This window comes from Panthera pardus, unplaced genomic scaffold (assembly GCF_024362965.1).
Source record: "Panthera pardus isolate Hobbes unplaced genomic scaffold, ASM2436296v1 HiC_scaffold_9, whole genome shotgun sequence".
Taxonomy (NCBI): Eukaryota; Metazoa; Chordata; class Mammalia; order Carnivora; family Felidae; genus Panthera; species Panthera pardus.
Genome location: NW_026527024.1, coordinates 6,000,760 through 6,022,508, shown reverse-complemented (window position 1 = coordinate 6,022,508; position 21,749 = coordinate 6,000,760).

The following is a 21,749-nucleotide window of genomic DNA, read 5'->3' as shown; positions in this document are numbered from 1 at the left end:
TTCACAATGATGAGTACCTGACTCTGCTGATTGTAGACGTGGGTAATTCACAATATCCCATCAGTGGTGATGGGGAGCAGACAAGCTAATTGGCCCACTTAAGGGATGGAACTCCCCAAAGAGGGCTGTCTTTCATGGTTCAAGTTCCATTAATCAACAAATACTCATTGGGCTCCTGCTGGGTGCCTAGCATGATGCTGGCATGACAGGGTGCAAGGCATAGATAAAGGCCCGTGACCTGCAGCATCTTTTGATTCGGTCGGAGAACAAGACAAGCACATACGATACTTCTGGTAAAAAATACTGTGTTTGTGAACGCGATCACCTTACGTACCCATGAAAGAAAGAGCTTGCTCGCACCGGATGGGCAGAAAGAGTAAGACGACAGTTGCCCCAAGCAGGGGTTACGAGACGTAGAGCCCAGTAAAAGTGGTGCGAACACAGAAGAGAAGACGTGCCCTCGTGCACGGTTGCCTGACACGTCCTGTGTCTCAGATGAGGAGTAGCCACCAAGACCCTTGTCGGCTCCTGCAAAGGAAAGCCCCCCCCGCCCCCCCAACGCCCAGTTGTGCGGATTTGGGCTCTTGTGCTGTTTGGCTTGTGCTTCCTATTTACCCTGAGATTTTGCTTCCAGGAGCACAGAGTGCATGCACTTTGGAAAACACCTTTCAGCCCAGGGAGACCTGGACCCCAGGGCGGGACGTTGAGGTCGGAGTCTGGAGCACAGTGTGAAGGTACAAGCCACTTCCGTTCCACGAGGTGGCTGAGCCTTGGAAGTCGGCCCGTAGGCTAGACCCATTCGTGCTTCAGATGTGTGGTTTTAAAAATAGTTCTGTTCACTTACAGGTCCCAGGCTAAAGCCAAAGTAATATTCAGCTTGCAGTCTCGCCATCCGGAGGGAGCCTCTGTGTCCCTCTGTGTGTGTGTGTGTGTGTGTGTGCGCGCGGGCGAAGGCGTGGGGAGAGCGCGCCCTGTGCTGCCGGGTCCGTCCCACCACATCCGCACCTGCCTGCTTTCCAGCACCTTCACGAAGCCTGGGGCCTGTGCAGACCTCCGGGGCAGGGAGAGTGGGAGAGGCGGACGTGGCAGGTGCCCCCTTTAAGACACATCACCTGAATCACTTTCTGTCCATGGATGTCTGTGAAATCAATTCTCATTAGTTGTGCACGCCTATGACACTGGCGTCCATTCACATATGCAGCCACGAGCAGTCCACAGCTGGGGGGGGGGCGGTGTGTGGTTTCTGGCCCATCCCCTTCCAGGCTGGGGTAAGAAAGGGAAGGGGGCGAGCCTGGGGAGGGAGTTTGCGTTCTATTGTGCGGGACCTGACCACACGCTCCGGTTGCATGAACGTTACCTGCGCTGACCTTGTGCTAGGGAAGTAAGGGTTGAACTCAACTTCATGGCAGGTTTTAGAAAGATCAGAATAAAGGTAACATGAGGCAGAAACTATTTCAAGTAACACTTGATAGTCCGCATAGGAACTTTCATTGGAAGGAAACTGCTCTGCGAAAAAGTGATTAGTTCCCTCCAAGACGGTCTCTCATTTTTAAATTCAGCATCACAATGCAATATGTTACCCTCCTTTTATTTCAGCCCCACTTATCTCCCCGCCTGGGCTCATTTCACATACTTTTGATTTGATTTACAAATTTGCGATTGGATTTTAGAGGCATTATGGAGTCCACGCGGCTGCCAAGATACCCATCACAAGTTTCTATGTTCAGCTTTTCTGGTATCACTTGTCATCCTATATTCCTGTCGGGACACCGCCTGAGCGCTCACCGAACAGTTCACCGCGGGGCGCCAGTGGCGGGAGCTCCAGGCGAGCTCCGAGTGAGACCCACACGGCACAGGCTGAGTCACCCTCCCGGAGGCTCTGTGTCCCAAGATCGTGCCTCCGCGCAGGGCCGCCCAGGCCACGCTGTGCCGGCTCTAGCGGACACGACGCAGTTTGTGTGCGATTTCGTCTGTCTCGTTTTGCGTGTTCGGGCAAACTCTGTGTCACGTGTCACAGCCGTCAGATCATCGTGGGAAACGACTTACAAGGCGGTACTGGATCAGAAGTGAAAAGCCTATCAAAAAGTCAGCGCCGCCGTGAGTTGGCAGAAAAGAGCATGAAGAGATTAGCAAGAAATTAAGAAAAGAGCCCTCGCTCTTGCCTGCAGTCGGAGGGTTGACGTCCATGATGTAGAGTATTTGAAGTCCCACTGTTAATACTGTTTCGTGTCTGTATCGCTTGGCCCACTTCCTGGATCGGGGGTTGGAAGGTGCAGGTGCAGAGCGGGTGAGCCCCTGCTGAGATGGCACTGTGGGCCCGGGGGGGGGGGGGGGTGGGATGCCCGGTCCCTCCTGGATACCTGCTTCCTTCCCGGCCCTGGTGTTTCCCTCTGTGTGCCTCTTCCACTCCGGAATTTGGGCTGGAAACCGCATCACCTGTCAGCCCCTCCCAGGCGAGGCCCACGTCTACACAGCCTGTTCCGCCTCAAGACCCCAGCTGGCAGGGGAAGGACACCCTGGCTTCTCTGCCTGCCCCACGATGCCGGTCATCAGGTTACTAGGTTCTGTGTTCTTGCCGTCGTGTGTGCCGCTGAGGAGTGTCCCAGATGGGGTTTTGCTTTTCCGCTTTTAATATGGCTGCAAGAATACCTTCCCCCTTTCCTCTTCTTGGCCATCTCGGCGGGAAGCCGCAGGTGCTCCGCCCGTGCCCCGCGGCATCCCGCCGCCTTTCCCACTCTGGCTTCCCCTGCTGGCACCTGCACCCGTCTCCCTGAGCCCTGCTCTGGCCGCGGGCCCTCGCTGGCAGCCCCACGCAGTGGGCGGACGCTGGTGCGCAGTGCCCGGCGGTCCTCGGTGGTGCTCGGCGGTCCTCGGCGGTCCTCGGCGGTCCTCGGCGGTGCCCGGCGGTCCTTGGCGGTCCTCGGTGGTGCCCGGCGGTCCTCGGCGGTCCTCGGCGGTGCCCGGCGGTCCTCGGCAGTCCTCGGCGGTGCTTGGCGGTCCTCGGCGGCCCTCGGCGGCCCTCGGCGGCCCTCGGCGGTCCTCGGCGGTCCTCGGCGGTGGCCGCGTTGGGTAAACACCGCGGCCTTCTTCTTTTCCCTCAGGTGGGGCCCGCGGGTGTGGCCCGGGCGCCTGCCGCGGGCATTTACGGGCTCCCTCTCTGTGCCCCCCGGAGCCGTTTCCAGCTGCTCGTCCTCATCGCGCCAGGGTCCAGCTCGGCAGGGGCCTCAGGTATCAGCTGTGGGCGCGTCCTCTGGAAACAGGGCTGCACAAGGGACACGAGCGTATGTAACGGTGTGTGGTCAAGAGCGCTGGTGGTTCCCTGTGCCTCTGTCCGTCTCTGCCTCCCCGCTACCCCGACACCAGACACACGATTTCTGTTTGAGAAACTTTTTTTTTTTTTTTTTGGTCCAGTGATGTTCCTTTGGCGTTTCCCCACGTGTTTCAGTGTTCTCCAACAACGAGATGATTCCGTTGCAGGGAATGGCGAAACTATTTCGTCGCCCTCCCGGTGAATACCGTCTTCCCGGTTTTCAGTCCCGGAATCCGTGCTTTGATGGCTGTCTCTGCAGCCTTCCGTGACGCCTTAGTGTCAGTCCCTTGGCCTTGAAGCCTCCAGACCAACGTGCCTCATATTTTCAAGGCTTTTGCTACACTTTACACCAAAACTGTCAGCAGGCGACACTTCCCATTCCCCCAAAGACGTAACAGAAGTGGGTTTTAACCTCTGCCAGCTTGATAGGGAAAATGCAGTCTTGTTAATTCTTTTCTTTGAATTAACTTGTTTTTATTTTATTTTTTAAAGTTTTTTTTTTTTTTTTTTTTTTTTAAATTTTGAGCGAGAGAGCGAGTGAGCTCGGGAGTGCATGTTTTACCTTGAAATTTTCAATTACGTTGATACTTTTTGCCAGATAACTTTTGTATACATTTTAGACTCATTCATCTAATTATAAAAACTGCAGTCAAGCTCTTAGAAATGGAAATGGTAAATGAAATTGCAAGACACACACAAATTGACGGTTGGTAGTGGTACAATCCTTAGTTTAACATGCGAGGTAGACATGCTGTATCTTTCCACTTCTGTAGGTCCTTTTCTCCATCTCTCAGGTAAGTTTTTAAATCTTCTTCATGTGCGCCCGGCACATTTCCCAAGATGCTTTACATTTCTAGATATTTTCTAGTTTGTTATAATTTCTTAAGTGAGGCCGTTTAAATTCCGTATCTTAAAGTATAGAAAACGAAGGAGCAACAAGAAATCATAAAATGGAAATTATAGATATAACAAGAAATAAAAGATCCGTTATAACAATAAATACAAAAGGGTTACGATTTTGAATGAAAAACAAGGCCTATCATCACGGTTCGGAAAGAAGAGCAAACCGCTCATGAACTACGTACCTGAAGTATGAGTGGGATTTGGCAAAAGTACATCAAGAAAACACAGAGAGACTAAGGCTTGATGTTACTACTGGAATGCGATTCAAAGTGAAAGTCGTGACGTGAGACTAAAGTGTTTGTCCTATGTTTATAAAGGTGCATGAACAACACTGTTTTAGCAATCGTTAATTTTTTAGTGCCCTCAACTAGCGAAGAGTAGACAGTAAATCTGATTATAAGTAGAAAGAGTAAACATTTTTTCCTTATGTTATTTTCAACAAGCTTCCTTGTTTTTACTCTTTGTGGTTCCTTCTCCAAACCACGTGTAATTGATTTATATGCACAGTGTGAAGTAATAAGGCCTTGAAAAATATATATTGTATGTAACTGTCCTAGAATTTTTCATCACAAATAATAACTCCTCCCCACGTCTTAGTGCCGCGTTTGTATTAAACAAAGTGTACATTTAGGGGTCTATTTCTGGCTGTCCCTCCGGTTCTGGTTGTCAATTTGTTTATTGTTTCACCAATCCCACATCATATTAATTACTATAACTTTAAAAGATCTTAATGTCTAGTAGAACTTGTCTTCTGCTTTGTTCTCTTTCAAGAGCATGCTGGCTATTCTTTGCTCCTTGAATTTTCATGTAATTTTAGAATCAGCTTGTCAAGTTTCTATAAAAAGCCTTCTCGGTTTTGATTAGCATTGTATTTAATGTATAAATCAATTCTGGTGAATATATATCCTTACCAATATGTAGTCTTCCAGTCCACAAATACGTGAACTTATTTAGTCGTTTAACTTATAATCCTGCTTTTTAGTTTTCTGCAGAGAAGTCTTGCGTACCTTCTGTAAGTTTCATTCATAGTGACACACGCTGTTTGACGCTACTGTAAATGGTTTTTGTTTATACTCTACTAAAGAAGAGTCTGAGACAAGGATAAGAGGGCAGGTAGCTTATTTAGAATGTGGTCCCAAGAAGCAGAGCAGCAGGCATGGGACAGGAGGAGAGGAAAGCCAGTACGGCAGGTGTTATTGAGCTGGTACCGCTGTGGACAACCGGAACTCAGTCTCACAGGAAACGGAATGGGCCCTAGGATTTTCCCACCAGAGGACAGGCTGGGACATTTGCCAACAGTCCCATTCCCGCAGTAGTTGAGGGTTACCTCCAGGGGTGTTGCTGTCCCTGCACTTCTGAGTGTCTGTGCACAGACCAAGAGGGTTTCCAGGTGTTGGACGAATGCCGGGAGCAGACGAGCAGGCCCCACGTGTGTGCCTGACGTGGGGCAGTGCGTGTGCGTGGAGCTGTCCACCACAGTCGTGCTGAAATCAGGCTGGCCAGTGGGACGCAGCACAGGGCCCTGCGAGCATTTGCTACCTTATCTTCTCTCTTTTCTAGAAATTATTTGTTTGCTGTCCGTACGAAGAGAGCCGATTGATTTTTATAGGTTGACCTCAATCCAGTAACCCTCCTAAATTCATGCATTAATTCTAATAATTTATCTATAGATTCTCTTGGATTGTATTCTTAGCAAAGTTACATCAACTGTGAATAATGACAGTTTTATTTTTTCTGTACCAATCCTTGCGCATTTAGTTTCCTTTCCTTGCTTTATGGAAGCATGTAGACGTTCCAGTGTCCTGTTGAACAGAAGTGGTGAGGATGGGCCACATTCCCCACCTCGTAGAGAGAACTTTGACATTTCACACAGGAGGATGCTTGATGTAGATCTCTTGCAGATGTCTTGTGTCTGGTTGAGAGCATTCTCTTCGATCCATCGTTTTCTAGAGGCAATAGATTCTAAGTGGACATCGAATTTCACCATTTTTAAATTCTATAGAGGTGGTTTTCTTCTTTTTCCTATTTTTTTGTTCTCAAGGAGGTCACTGCTATTCACTTATCATGAAAAGTTCATTTGCAAGAAATGGCATTGATGGAGAAACCTCTAAAAGAGACTTAGTGCATCTAGAGTTTTCTTATTTTTATTGTTATTTCTAAAATTAGCTGTCCACAGACCTCTGGTGAAGCCTCTGGGCCCCTTCCCCAAATAAGATTTCTCCTTGCATAAAATAACACACATAGAATTTCAAAGGAAACAAATCATGTTGAGCTGTGTTGTTTCAGAGGAACATATGTTGTAGAAATATGAAGCAACTTTGAGGCATAGTAACATATGTACTTTTAGAGCAGAATCACTCAGTTATAAGACCTGGTGGCTTTGTGCCACCGCGGCTCTGGGGCGGTGCTGAGCCTGGGCACGGTTTTAGGAGATCTTCAGCAATCGTCACTTGACGTGAAATCTTCTGTGATCTTACAGGTGACGGGTTTGGTTGCCTACATTCATCATTGACGGGGCACTAGAGTTCAGTAACAGCTCGGCGAAAATAAAGATGTGCTTTCCCTATGGGTTCATAGACCCCTGGATTCTCTGCGGGACCCTGTAGGGGTCGTTCTTCCTCCTCAGAGCGCTCACACCCACCCTCCCATCTCTCCGGGAAAGCTTCACCCCCTCCCGGCACATGTGGCTCCTTCTCAAACTTCAGGATGTGTTTAGGGGCATCACCCTCCATCCCAGGTCCCCCGCCGCCCTCTGTCAACACAGGTGTTCACATTCTTTGGCACACTACATTCTGCACGGACGTACTGACTCGTGCTTGCGGCCTGTCTGCCCTGCTAGAGCGCACGCATCTTGAAGCCGTTCTGCTCTCCACCACGCGTCCGTTGCTAGCCTGGTGCTGGGTACACGGGAAGCGGTCATCCCTGTTTGTTTGACCCTAGAAACTTGGACCCAGACTAGTGGCCCCCGTCTAGGACACATACGGGACTTGAGAGAGTGCGAGTGTTGGGCGTGCGCTGTCACTCCTGGCTCATCTTACTGTTGATATCCTTATTCTTTGTTCTAACTGGAGCACTCACTTAAAAACTTAATTACAGTGTGTTGTACTTAGTTCTTTTTATTGAGTTTATTTATTCATTTTGAGAGAGAGAGAGGAAGGGAGGGGAGCACGAGCAGGGGGAGGGACAGAGACAGAGGAAGAGACAATCCCAAGCAGTCTCCATGCTCAGCACAGCACAGCACCTGATGTGGGGCTTGAACTCACACACTGTGAGATCGTGATCTGAGCTGAAGTCGGACGCTTAACCTACTGAGCCACCCAGGTGCCCCTTATTGTGTTGTACCTATTTCCAAAAGCACCATTTAGTCATTTTCTTTTTAAGTAAAGTATGTTTTTCTGTGCCTTTGTTGGGATGGTGAATAGGAGTAAACAGACAGCCAGGTCCTTCTCTGGCTGCCTGGCAAGACCACACACTACGCCGAGCGCCCCGCTGCCCCAGCTGATGGCTGCCCCGGGGTGGACGGAGTGGAGGCAGCCCCCGTGGAGCGGGGGTGGGGCGGGGGCAGCGCCCTGGCTCTGGCTCGAGCACAGCCCAGCGCTTCACCTTCTGGGGACAGCTCTGGAGACGAAGGGTGGGCTGGTGATGTCCGCAGGGGGACACAGCCCCACACTGAACACAGCCCGGTTCTAAAGGGCGGTGTCGGTGGCATATACGATGCCACTTACAGGCCAAATGGCACATTCACTTGTGTGTCTGACTGTGGGGCACACCCATTCGTAAGATTTGCTCTCGGCACACCGTGCCCCAAGCTTAAGTGCTGCTGGATGGCAGCTTGTGCAGAGGCAGCGTTTTTGGTAAAACTTGTCATGAGAGCTCTCAGCGTCTCTGTGCTTCCTGCCCTTCCTCTCCCGTTAATTGCCACAGCCCAGGTTTGCTTGGGCATCACCGACCATCTAGACGTTTGGACCAGACCTCCAGGAGTCGGGGAAGCCTGTCCTGGGAGAACAGGATGGATGGAAACATGTTCGGTGGCCCTTGGAGAATTGGGTTCTCTTTTGCAGAGAAGACAGTGAATAGAATACAGTTGTGATTTTTTTCTAGTAAAAAAACAAATCTCACAGTTTTGTGTGCCGTCTCTACAGTAACACATATTACTTTTCAAGCACAGTGTTGGTTTGGCATAATAAATAACCTGCGTAACTACAGATTATCTTTTCTGAGAGAGCTGCTATAAATACCTTCACATTCCCTCCCACATGAAAGGAAAAGAAACCAATTTTTGCCCCCATTTCAGCATTTCATTCCATTGCAAAGGACTTCGGGCTCAGAATGAGACACATACCATCGTGTCTCTAGTCCTTTTGAATTCCAAACATACTTGTAAATCCCCACCTCTTCTGAAAGTCATGGCTCTTATCTGTGAAGCACGCTGCTATTTTGTGAGACAAGAATTCAGGAGAAGCACAGCTCGCCTTAGAGCGATCTTTTCATTTGGCCCAAATCAAACAGGAATCACATAAGCTAGCATACACTTTCTGGCTCAGATGGACACTTCATTGTCAGTTACAAAACCATTCTGATTTTGCAAAAGCCCATTAAATGTTGGCACCTGATAAATATTGCTTGATGTCATTATAATCAACACCTGCTGTCTGCTGAGGCGGCGACACATTTGCCCAAATTAATTGGAGGGAAATGATGGAAGGCAGCTGTTCTCAGTGCTGGGCCCTGCAAATGAGCTGCACTTGGCCGCGTACCGCCCTCCCCGCTCCCCAGGGGATGCACGCCGGTGGTCAGAGCCCATAAGAGCACCTGGTGCGCACAGGTAGCGAGCCTAAGGGGGCGTGCTGATACGACCCCTGTAGCCGTGTCACTGGCCCTTACCACGGTTCCACATCCGGAAAACTCTCCCCCCGCCAGGACATAGGGCGTTAGAGCCGAGACACTGGTTTTCTTCGGTATGTTTCCCTTTCTGGCGCCCCTGATGGAAAAATAGGCTCGCCTTCTGCAGGGAGGCTGGGGGTCCCCAGCGTCCTGGGTCAGAGCCCAGAGGAGGAGGCTGGAATCACGGCGTCAAGCAAGGTGGGACGCATTCTCTGCCTGGCACCCTTTTGGGAACGCTGGCGTTTGCAGAGATGGTGAGAAGTAGGTACGCATTCTAACTTCCGGAAAGAATAATTCACAGCACGTGACCCCCGTCAGGCAGAGATGAAAATCACCTTTATTTAAAAACAGAGGACACACTAGGGAGGAGAGAGGAGGGGCCATCTGGTGCGGCTTTCCCCCAGACCTGGAGGGGCCACAGCTGGACAGGAGCACGTGGGGCCTGGAGCACAGCAGGAAGAAGAGGGGCGAGCTGCCACATTGGCTGTCAGTGGCCGTGACCCAGGAGATCCCCTAAGGGCCTCTGGAGCCCCGCTCGGGCCCTGGGGTTGGAGATGCGGAAACTTTCCTCTTAGGGCGGGAGGTGCAGCACGGAGCCAGGGACTTGGAACGACGTGTACAGAGTGACTCGTTCCAGCATCTGCGGCCGGAGCCGGGGTCTGTGCTCAGCCACAGGGCAGAGCGTCCTGCAGAGCCTTGACTACAGCTTTATTAACACGAGCCAGTTAACCAGCTCCGGGGCACTGCTGCTGTCACTCCGACAGGGACAGGGACATGGGCCTCGGCCCCCAGCGCCGCCGCCCGCCCCCGCCCTGAGGCCAGAGAGACCCTCTCACTGGCTCTTCCACTCCAGATGAGCTGCTGGGCCTCCCTGTGGCTTTGTCCTTATCTTACAAGTGGGGATAACGATACTGTCTTTCATCGAGTTAAACGCGGTGGTCCACGTTATGCATAACGGATGTCACAAGTGAATAACGGAAAAATGACATGCAAAGCAGCAATCATCCAAGAAGATGAACAAATGAAAAACGGTGGTTTCCCACATGCACAGAGACCCCGGACCACCTGCTCCAGGACACCCCCCTCCCCCCACCCCCAGCTACCCTAATCTCACTCAGTATTTCATGCTTCTGGTGGTGGAGTGTCAGATATTTTCACACAATCTAAAGCTGAGCCAGACAAAATATAAACAGAGGGACGAGAGGGAGGAGTGGCTGGGCAGGAGGTGCCATGCTGGGGGGAGGGGGACGGACACAGCAGGTTGGAGTGTGGCCTTTCTTTCTCCCATGACAGCCTTCGGTGGGGGGGGGGGGGGCGCTGGGGCCGCTGGAGGGGCAGGGAACGTGGCTGGAGTGTCTGAAGCTGTTCTGACTTTCGCAAGGGGGTCTTTCCCACAAGACAAATGTTAGCGGGCATTTAAGTGAGACGGGCCCGCACAGTCACACCTGTGGACGTGCACATCCGGGTGGTCATCTGAGCCCAGGCTCTCGTGTGCAAAGTGTATTTCTGCTGTGCCTGTCCCCTGGGCCCCTCTGGGTACACAGTCCCCGCTGCCGTGGGCCAGGAGCAGGGGTGGCTCGGGGCTTCTCCCTGTTGTTTTGAGGAGGGGGGGACACCTGCAGGACCCGGGGGCATCTCTGCCCTGGATTCCTCCACCCTGTCATTGTGGAAAAGGCAGCTATGGGTCAGAGACGCCCTCCGAAGGCAGCGCTGCTGGATTGCAGATGCTTCTGATTTCAGGACAAGTGACGGCCGTTTGATAGGTGGTGTCCGATTATAGGCAGGCGGCCTCTCCCAGAATATCCTCATGCTGGACTTGTTCCCACGCAGGCATCACGACATTCCAGGACAGGTGGGAGAACAGCCCAGTCATTCCAGAAGCTTCCTGTTGCAGGGTTTAGAGGCTTGACCACTGCCTAGCTCCAAAGAATGACAAATGCATCCGGTTGGCCAGAGACCGGCCAGACTGGGTGGACACTTCTCTGCCCCTGAATACGCCATACAGCTCGGGCATGAGCCCCTGGGCAGAGGAAAACTACCGAGAGACTCCTTGCTGGTGGAAATACCCAACCTTCTTTGTTGCGCCGTGAATCCAGGGCTGTGCAGGTCCGAGATCCAGGACTCAAGGTGTAAGAAAATGCCTGCCCAGGGAGTGCCCGACTTTCCAGAAGGGCATGAGGACTCCCGCTTGGACAGCCTCGGCCAGAGGCCATCTGTGCTGGTCCCGGCCCCTCCGATCATTGGGAAGAAAGTCCTTTATGTGGGTCAGACCATCAGATAGTTTCCACAGAATTGTATATTTTTTTAATGATTTTTATTCAGTAGGAGGTTGACGGGTTAGAGAATCACTCTGGTTTTAGACACATCTTTCAAAAGCGCAAGCAAACTGCACTGTTGCTATTGCTATGATTTCTCTTCTGGAGCTCACCCTCCTTCCTGGAATGCAGGATAGAAAATGAGGGGACCACAGAGGAGGAAAGCAGACCTGGGGCCTCTGTGCCCTCATCTGTCCTGCTGAGAGGCCCTGGGCAACCCTTCCCACTCTCCCTCCTTGGGAACTGACGCTCTTTCCTCCTTTGAAGAATGATGGAATCACCTTAACTTTTTCAAATGTCTGAGAGTTAAAAGCTACCTCTCGAACCTGCGGTCCTTTAAAATTTACGGAGGAACATGCTACATCAGGCTCCACGAGGTTGGCCCCACGTAAAGTCAATACTTGTCTAAAAGCAAACACAGTCTTCGAATACAAGGTCAAAGCGAAAGAATGCCCTCCCCCCGGCTTCCCCAACCCCTTGTCTCCTTTCAAAGACAGAGGTGGTGACCTGGCTCCTTGTGCAGGTCAAATGCGTGTCATGGCAGACACTGGAGTTAATATTCAACTAAAAATTAATAGATTAGATAACTATTACATGCTTTTAGTGCCAATTAATTTAATGGCTGTTTCCCCCCTCCTTTTATGGGGCAGGAAAACACCGTGCACAGTTTCCTGTGGCAAGTTCTCAGGTGGATCCTTTGTGCTGCCGTGGCCGGCCACGGGGTCGAGCTGACACGATGCCACCGCAGTCCCGTGTCAGGCGGGAGCCCCACCAGCAGGGCTATTAAAGAGCACGCTGGACGTACCCCTTGTTGCAAGGTTTATGCTGGCTTACGCTAGCATAACAATGATGCAGTGGTATTTGTTTGAAAACGAAAGGATTATATGGCCTTTGTAAAATGAGGAATTTAGTTTTGGGGAGGGGCAGCGAAATGGTGGTTTATTTTTTGTTGGTGTTTCTATGAATCCTTTGATATGTCAGCTTCTGTCACTGGGTATTAGGACACTTGTAATTTCTTGAACCAACCCAGATGAAATACATTTGGCCTCGCATAATTCATGTCAAACGCTCAACCGCGCGGCGAAAATGCCAGCACTATTGTGAGCTAGAGCGGGAGGGGCTGCTCGGTCCCTAGAGGTCTACAGGGAATTAAGTTTTGTGTTTTAGGAGACAAGCCGCCGTCCTCCCCGTACTGATTATCAGCGGGGAGGGTGTTTCTCAGTTTCGGTTTTGTTCCAGGAAGAAATGATGAAGCTAGTTTCTCCTCAGACTTCTGGTCGCTTTCTGAGGAGAGCTGGTCCCACTCAGTGGCAACTCACATCCTATCCAGCCGGTGCTCGGAGGTCAAGACTTTCCACGCAGAATGTTCCCGACAGGGGGAACACCGAATTTGGGGTACGGTACAAAGGGCCCCAGTTGAGTCAGCTTTCCTTCCTCCTGGGCAGGTGGGAGGTGCCTGCGTCCTGTAACACGTCGGGCCGAGTCCCCTGGAGCAGGGCCCCCCATACGTGGCACAGCCAGTGCCTCGTACACCCGTGGTCTGCATCCGTGGAGCATGGGGCAGGTGAACGCACCCCACTGTCTGTACGGTGGGGACCCTGAGGCCCCGGGAGGCGAGCACCCAGCTGCCTGCAGCAACCTGGGCCTCACACTCAGGCTTCTGGGTTCTGGGTCCAGCATCTTTGAAGAATAGGGTATATTTACACTCACGGGTGGCTTGCTGATGTCACTCTCCCACGGGAAGCAAACAAACAACAGACGAAAAACTACTTTAAAACCAAAACCAACTTGGAGACAATAACAAGTTCCCCGAGAAACTCAGTGTTTCTTGCTATAAGTGAGGGCATCGGCCAGCGTTTTTCTCTCTTACTGAATGACGAGAGCACGTAAGTAAACACATACACTTACTATTTTCTCTTTTCTTGTTTGTGGTGCTGTCATATAGATGGACTTCAGAGAGCGCTTTCCACGGAAACTTAGAAGGGAAGCACACGATAGCATCAGCTGAAGGAATCATAATAAATTTAGAGTCTGGGGAGGGTCCTGGCACTCATGTTTTCTTTATTTTTTTCTATTAAGTGGTTTTTAATGTTTATTTATTTTTGATAGAGACACAGAGCACGAGCAGGGGAGGGGCAGATTGAGAGAGAGAGAGAGAGAGAGAGAGAGAGAGAGAGAGAGAGATGCGGAATCCAAAGCAGGCTCCAGGCTCCGAGCTGTCAGCACAGAGCCCGACGCGGGGCTCGAACTCATAAACCGTGAGATCATGACCTGAGCCGAAGTTGGACGCTCAACCGACTGAGTCCCCCAGGCGCCCCGGTCCTGGCACTTTTTCACAGGAAACCTGAAGTGAGCGCAGCACCAGGCCGCCTGAGGGCGGTCAGTTACAGGGGATGAGGCCCAGCGATGCTGACCTGTGTCCTCCCGGCAGACGCTCCTGCCTCTTGTCCTGGGTTGTGGTTGTGCTCACGGGAGTTGTGTGTGGTTCGGCTCTTACAAGGCACCAGGTCGCGTTGTCCCCTTTCTCGGGAAGTCTCTCCCGCAGCGTTGATCCCCCGGCCGTGGTTGTCCCCGAAGGTGAAGCTGGAGGGTCTGGTTATAGCTTTGGGTAATATCTGTCTCAGAGTGGGATATTTTCTTGGAAAAGAAAGTTTGTTATTGAGCCATCTGGTAATCAGAAACAACAGAAAATGGGGTTATGCATTTCCCGCCATTAATTATGCATCAGGATCGTATGGCCTGAGCTCAGACGAGCACGGTGCGCAGAGGCACAGGGGCTCCTTCCTCGGCCCCGGGGGGCACAGCGTGTGACTGGGCGGGTTCCGTGCCGTTTGCTCGGCCCAACCTGGAGGATGCTGGAGCCATCTGGGGAGAATTAGAGAAGTAGTGGGAACAATGGGGTGAGCCCTCCAACATCTATAAGATAGCCATTTTGGGTGTTTCCTCTTTAACTTGGTGCTCTAGGCTCTCCACTTTTCTCGCGCCAAACCCCGCCACTCCCACTGTCTTAAGGACCTTCTCCTCCCAGGCTTGTTTAAGTCCAGTTCGCCTCTCATTCACTGGCTGGCATTGTAACCACGCTTGTCTTGCTGAGCAAAGTGGAGGCCGGGAAGTGAGCGGTCTGGTCACAGACGACACTCGTGCAACCAGAGGCAGGCTCGTCTCCTTCACCTCTGTCTCACGCACGTGCACGCACATGGACACACAGACAGGTACACACACATGCACAGACATACCCAGATGCATATGTGCGCGCACGCGCACACACACACACACACACACACACACACGACATTGAATTATGCTGTGTTTATTCATCTCTGCTCTTTACGCTGTTCTACGTGGCCCGATCATGGACAAAATAAGGCAGAAAGTAGTTTTTATTTTATTCTAGGAAAGCTGAGAGTCTGTAGTTTATAAAAGGGGCTCCACTAAAAGGTAAGAATGAAATAAAAGGCAAAGAAAAGTTCAAGGTGCGGACCCTGCTGATGTCACGACCCCATGCTGAGTGTGGACATCCCAGACCGCTGCCAGCCGGAAGAGATCTCCACAGGCTCGCTCTCATATCTGGCCTCTTGCCTTTGTGAGGACACAGTTTTTAGTTTCTTTGGGTGAGAGCGTCACATCACTCCTGCAAACCCCGGAGTGGCTGCACTTGACCTGTGCAGAGTGTGGGGCCCTATGCACTGGCCCCGGGGAGAGAAGCCTTTCCCAGCAGGCTTCTGGTCTCCTGCACCTGGCCCAGCCTCTGCTGTGTGTGTGTGCCTGAAGGCCTTCATGACTCCAGACCTCGGGAAGTCTTACTGTTTCCCGTTTTCCTCTCTGTATTTAAAATTCCACTCTGAATTTATTGCGACATTCTTGTTTAGAATTAGCTATGTAAAGATGGCATTTTCCATCATATCATCTTGAAAATCACCCAAAAGCAGCAAGAAAATGGAAAAATAAAAATGCAAATGCCATCTTTACAACAAAATCAGGAGACATCTGTAAGCCTGAAATACAATATTTGAGGGAAGGCTGCCAAGGAGAGAGAAGGTCAAAGAGAAGCCCGGAGAGACCTTCAGGGAGGCCACCCCCAGCTGCAGATCTCAGGACATGCAGTCAGAGCCACCCTCTCCAGAGCAAGTGACCTAGCCCATGGGGAAAACCAGTAATTATTTGTTTGGAATGAGGGAAGATGATTGGGCCGGCAGCAGGAGTTCTCTGGGTGCAGTGTGGCACACGGTCTCAGGGATCAGAGAAGGCGGGGCTCCACTGAAATTGATGCCGTAAGCTATGTTTGTAATGTGTATATCTCTGTGTGCTGGAGAGGTGGGGGCTTGGGGGGGGTGAAGCTTTATACTAGGAGCGGCCCTGCACTGCCGCTTTGATTGGCCAGAGCAAAGTAAGTCTAATTGAGCGTATTCCTAGAGATAACCCTGAACATAAAGGAGAATTCCTATTGGCTTAGAATATGACCTTGGATTATGTGTAGCTTCATCAAATTACACATGGGAAGAAAGCTCCTTATTCAATGATAAATTATAATTTAAAAGGTCTATTTTAAAATACCAGAGAGAAATGTATTAAGTTAACGGGATGAACACTTGGTAAGTGGAAGCTTCTATTGGAAAACCGTTGCCTAGAGGTAAGCAACAATCACAAGAAAGCATATTATCATGAATTTTTAAAACCACTCACACAGTTTACCTCAATAAAACAAGAGCACAAATACAACATATAAGAGCTCATGAGAAAAAGGTCTAACAACAGGTATTAATCAACTACAGATTGCCAGACTTTAGGAAAGAAGTGAGTAAAACTACCATATGATCCAGCAACCCCACTTTTGGGTATATATCCAAAGGAAATGTAAAGCAAGTGTGGAAGAGATATCTATACCCCCATGTTCACTGCAGCATCATTCAAAACAGCCAAGACATGGAAACAACCTAAGTGTCCATGGACAGATGAGTGGGCAGTGAAGATGTGGCATATGTCACAAGCTTACTTATCTCAGTTCACTGAGAACTGGGGTCATGTCTTACATCATCCTTTTGAGCAGGGCACACACAGGGTCTCAGGAGTATTTTAACTTTTATTTATTTATTTATTTATTTATTCATTCATTCATTCATTCACTCTTACCCTGTGTCATGACTTCTGCTTCAAACTGGTGAAGCCCTTTCCAGCCCCCCCCCCCCCCACGCTACTGGCTCCTACCTTTGCCCCCACCCCCTTTTTTGTGCTACTTGCATTGCCTGACCCATCCCTGTGTTCTCGTGCACCACCACATTTTACACCTTTTTCCAAGACTGGCTTGTCTCCTTCATTCTTCCTCCTTCTGAGTCTTCTCATCTACCTGTACAAATCCTAATCTCTTCTTCCTCACAATTCCTATATAGGGCATTGATCTTCAAGTTCTTTTGACTTGACAGTTGTGGCTCCTTATTGAAATGATAAACTCCTTGCATCCCTTTTCTAATGTATTCTAAACAACACCTGAACTACGGCTGGGGGACTGGGGTGAGAGTAAGGGCTTGGTAGCTGTCTTTTTATTCATCGATGGGCACGTGTGGAGGGGATCGCGAGGGGCAAGCCTAAGCAGGGTTGCCTGGCTTATCGGCAACCTTGTGCTAACGCAAGTTGTGCCTAATTGTGTTTAACTGCTTTGTGGATGGTTAACAGTCTGTACTGTATATGTATTTCTGACCTTGCCCCGGTGTATCCATAACTGATTTAGGGGATGTGCAGGCTAAAATATTGGTGGTTTAAGAAGGACGGAAACGTGAGTGGTGGTATATTAATAATTGCTGTAAAAGTGAAAGCAGAGATGAGTTTTTAAGCCTTTGGCAAGGGGAACGGTAATGATTCTCTGTGAAGTATAATCCTGAGAAAAGAGGAGTCACCTTCCCTAAAATACCCTCTCCATCCTTGATGCTTTATGATTTTCCTCTTTAAAACATTTACCTCTTGGCAGTGTCTCTTACACAGAGATGGGGTTGTTTTTCCAAGAGCTGAGCCAGTCTCAGCCTAACTGATAAATTACAACAGAAAATGAAGCTGGAGACAAAAGAACGGAGTCTGGTAATTGAAATGATTACCTATCACATAGCGTCCCCCCAGTGCCCGTGCCCTCTGCCTCCTGGCTTTGCTGGAGTATCCCAAGTGACTGACCCACACTCCTTAGGAAAGACTACATTGATTGAGAGAAAGGGTTTTTTAAGCGAAAATAATAAAGACTTTTAGAGATTGTCTAATGTCGTTCAGAGGAAAAGACATGCCTGGCTTTGGCAAAAATGGATTCCAAGCCTGGGGTTTCTCAATGGTTGATGTTCCTTTTCTCCATTTAACTCCTAAGCCCCACCTTACCCGCAAAGTCTTCCCTGAGAATCTAAGACCCAAGAGTGAGGTTATTAGGAATTAAAATTCCTTGATTTTATAGGTGGAAGAAGTGAGACCTGGAAAAGGCTAGTGGGTCTACCAAAGGCCTCCAAAGGATACCCATTCATCCTCCTCCGAGCTGGCCACTTACGTCTATACTGACTCAGTGTGCCTGAGCGTTAGCTGTGGCGTGCCCACATTCAATTTCTGCTGTGTAACCTCTGCTACAAGTCCAGGCTGGTTGATGCACAGAATGTTGTGTATTTTCATTCCTGCCATTATATTCCCATTTAACAGGTAGCTAGGAGGAAATGGTGCCCTACGCTGGCTGGATTTCCATGAAATAAGTGAATTACTATTAGAACATATGTTAAGACACATCAATCATTTTAAGGGTTATTTCAGCGGAAGTCGATTTCAATCTGGCAACACCAAGCTGGAAGTGGTCAGGAGGGAGCTCCCCACCGGCGGGAGCCGGGGGACTCCCTGGAGGAAGCGTGCGGTGTTCGAGTGGCTATAGCTTGAAGCCCGGTTGGCTGTCCGTGCCTGGTCGTCCTTGGGTTTTGGTCTCGCAGCCTTGGGGCATCGACAGGCGTGGATCCTGCTTTGCTGACTTAGGCACGGCGGCCTCCCTGCGTAGTAGATTGAATATTACCCGTTGGTTGGATGACCTTTGACTGGGGCCCCGTCGGAATTGTGCCTGTGGGGGCTGTGCTCCCAGGATGACTCTACTCCTTTGGTTTGTATCAGCGGACACATTCCTTGTGTTGGAGTTGCTGGGGCCGGTCAGGCTCGGGGAGCCCTCTGTGCATTTGTTTTCACCGTGTTCGCAGGTTCATGTCTCCATTTGTGAAACGGGGACGGTGCTCCTCCCGGGGCCACAGGACACGGCGATCACAGTTAGGAAGGAGGCTTGCTGTTTTGTTCGAACCTTCACATTAACTGATGTGCGACCTTGGGCAAATCCCAGACCTCCCTGGGGCTGTTCGCTGTACAATGGAGAAATGGGACCAGACGTCTGCAGTGGCCCTTCCGGGTCCAACATGCTGCGCTCGAAGTGAGAACGCACAGAGATCGTGTGAGGGGCTTGGCGAAGGGCCTGCGGTGCGTGCCTGCCCCTTCTCCTGGGACAGTTGTCCACGCGAGGGTGTGACTAGTTGGCACGGTCACTGCCGGGCCCACCCTGGGAGGCCTCTTACAGGCTGAGCCTGGACAGTGTCTGCTGAGTCTCTGAAGACAGCTGCGTATCGCGCCCTGGGTCGTCCTAACAGACGGTTGCAGGGGGCAGTGCGTCACTCGAATGAAAGGCTCTGGAGAGCATGAACCGCATTGTTTCCGTGCTCTGATTCTTTCCTTCTGGCAAGGGGTGCCCCTGAAGGGGGTGCCCTCAGAGGCAGGGTGATCCCTGTGGAACAGGGTGTCGGGGTGAACAGCAGCGGCTTACGTGTGAGAAGGAGGATGCGCCCTGTTCTCTGAGGATCAAGCAGAAAGGCCGCGAGTCCTGGGTGGGTTGGGCCTTACGATTCTCTGCCTCCCTGTGGTCACTGCAAGTGGGAACAAATGCCGTGTCCTTCAAACCCCAGCTCTCAGCTCAGCACAAAGAGCGTTAGGTCCTTGCAGTGAGAGGCAAGGCGTGATCGGCTGTCTACACCTGCAGTCTCGTGAGATGTGAGTCCAACATCCCCAGTGTGCTGAGTCCAGGGGAGATTCCTGGTATAGACGAGCAGATCAATTCAGGGGAAAATCCTGGTATGGATGAGGAGATCAATTCAATTCGATCGAGCATTTGCTTCACGAGCATGGGCCGTGCGCCCCGGCCTCCTTGAAAAGCTGGGGGAGCTGGGAGACCAGAGGGGTGCTCACCCTGACGGGGCTCACTGCCCCAGGAGGTAGGAACCCGGCCGCAGAGTCGGACACTGTGCCCAGCCAGCTGGGCCGTGGACAGGAAGTCCGAGGACGTGCCGTGCGCGGCCTCTCCCAGCTCAGCGGTTTGAGCTACGCCAGAGCGCAGAGAGCGCATGCAGGGACCGACCTGGAGCTGGTGACTGAGAACCACAGGCGACTTTTCTGCCTTGAGAGGCCCTGCCGGGGGCGTCAGGGGCGGCCGGTGACAAGTCTGGGGCAGGTGGCCTGAGAGCGACTTATGTCACTGTCTGTGCTGCGTCTGCGTGCACGAGAGGGGCCTGTTCACGTGCGTAATTGCAAAACTCCGCCCAAGACGCCCTACCACGGTGGAGCAGACCCTGTTTTCATCTGGGATCCGTAATTTTGTGTCTGAACATGGCACCGGGGATGGCGTGAAGGGAGAGCGCCTCCCGGGGGGGCAAGGTGTGCTCAGGGCGTCGATAACCCCGTCGAATCTCAGGTTCATCACACAGCCGTCAGTGTTCCCAACCATTAACGAAGAAATCGACATTCCTAACTTGCCAACAACGATTCCATCACAACTGGTCCCAAACCTGGGCCCCACCCCATCTCTCTGCAGCCGGGCCACCCCGGCATCGCTCAGCTCGGACTCAGCCGCTTCCTGAACCCGCCCATCCACAACCTTTCCTCAACGCGCTGCCTTCCTTCTCTCCTGTCCTGTCCTCTCTTTGGCACACAGATCCGTGGCTGCAGGCAGGGGACGAACGCCTCTCGGCAGGCTCTGGCACCCGGACTCGCTTTAGTGGTGACATTCGTGCCTTATCCCTGCTGGTCCTCCCTGGTTCACAAAAGCACTTTCTTAGCTGTTATCCAGTCTGAGACTCACAACCACCCCTGGACGGCATTTTGCCCTCACTGTCAGCAAGGAGACCTGGCGGAGGGGGGCTGGTAAACGGCTGCCCAGCAGCACGGAGGGAGCCGGGGGCAGTGGGCATCCTGCTTCTTGGCTTCTGGCTCGGACCCTGTGTCCCTGGGATCTTCCGGAAAGTCCTTGGGGGCAGCCCTGGCATGGACTGCCTACCCCTAGACACAAGCAATTGGACATTCCTTCGACCCCCCCCCCCCCACCCAAGGCTGGTTCCAGGAGAAGCTGGGGTCCCACGAAGCCGGCGATGTCTAAGCAGGTGCTGGGGGCAGGCCACAGGGGGCGGCTCTCAGATGGACCCCGTTCATCACCAGGCCTTCACTGCTGCTGGCTGATGCCCACCTTCCCCTCTGCTGAGGTCTCCAGATCCTAAATGCTTCCTCGTGCGATTCCTTAAATAGTAATGCAACAGAAGGTATTAATGTGCTTCCGTAAGGAATGCACACACTCCCAGGAACGACTCACTGTCAGAAACACGAGCCTGTTGGGGAGTTTTTCCTTTCCCCGCACGGCCTCTGGGATAAAATGCAGAGGATAAGGCCGGGCAGCGTAGCGGGCACTTAATTAAAATATTTGTGGCATGCTCAATTAAGTAATTAATACCGCAGTCGTGCAGATTTGAGAAACAGTGACGCCGCTTGCTCGACGTCTGACCCAGAGTGATCTGGGGTCTGCCTTCCTTCACGAGCTCTCTTTGGGGTGGCAAACTGGAACGGGAGAGGTAGGTCAGTGGGACGGTATTTTGGGACTGCCACTGGGAACGCTTTCTTGTTGCTTTTTCCTTACTGTGGTAGTTCAGGTAGACGAGCGTGTTATTTAAAAACCTCTGAATGATGCCTGAGCTGGTGCAAAGAAGTGGGGAGACCGTGCCTGCGGACGGAGGTGGTCTGAGAGCAGCTGGGGTGCCGGTCGGAGCGGATGAGAGGCCTCGGTGCGGGCGGTGCGGGCCAGCGGTCCTGACCAGGGGCACGCTCTGCAGGAAGCGGTGCCGGACAAAGCTCAGCCCTGTCTGGAGGAGACGCGTCCGCCCCTGAGAAGTCCAGCTGGCCGGGCGGGTCAGGGAGCGCGGGTCCCGGTCAGCGGGCAGGAAGCGGGGTCTGCGAACCACAGGGGAGCGCTGGGGGCTGGCGTGGAAGGGCCCTGACGTCCAAGAGGGGTCAGTTGGCGGGTGGCGGGATTT